Below are 591 nucleotides of genomic sequence, written 5' to 3'. Positions count from 1 at the left end.
CCGTGGCTTGCTACCCAGCGGCTCCTCAGTGAGCACTGGAGGGGGTCCAGGCAGGGGGTTAGCAGGACTTCGGTGGTGCCCTGGGGTTAAATTACTCTCAAAATGGCCTGGAGCATCGGGCTTCAAGGACACAAGAAGTATTTGGATTGCAGCTTTCTCTCTTTTCCTGTGTTTTGGATGGGGAGGGGGTAATCTGGCTTCCTGACCTCCCCGTGTGTGCTTAAGAGGGTGGAAAGAGAACAGGTCTGCTTGAGTATCTCTGCGCTTTCTTTCTGTGCTGTGAATTTCACTTAGACATCCTTCAAGACAATTCTTATTAAAGGGTTTCTTCTACCTTAAGTCTCGCTTCAATTTCAACAAATTTACTTTCCCCCTTTTCTCTCCTCTGCCAGCTTTGAGTATTCATTTTAGATGTGATAAATTATCTTCCACCTTGATTTTTCAAGTGGAAACTAAGAATGTTAAGCTTTACGCTCCTATATGAGAGCAGAGTCGTCAGGCCCACACTGGCGCCCCCATGAGCCACGAGGCCCGCGGGGGGTACCAGACAGCCGTGGCCTCGGTTCCACCCCACCTGCCGGACGGTGGCAG

This window comes from Bison bison, unplaced genomic scaffold (genome assembly GCF_000754665.1).
Source record: "Bison bison bison isolate TAMUID 2011002044 unplaced genomic scaffold, Bison_UMD1.0 scf7180017864321, whole genome shotgun sequence".
Lineage (NCBI taxonomy): Eukaryota > Metazoa > Chordata > Mammalia > Artiodactyla > Bovidae > Bison > Bison bison.
Note: the sequence above shows the minus strand (reverse complement) of the source record.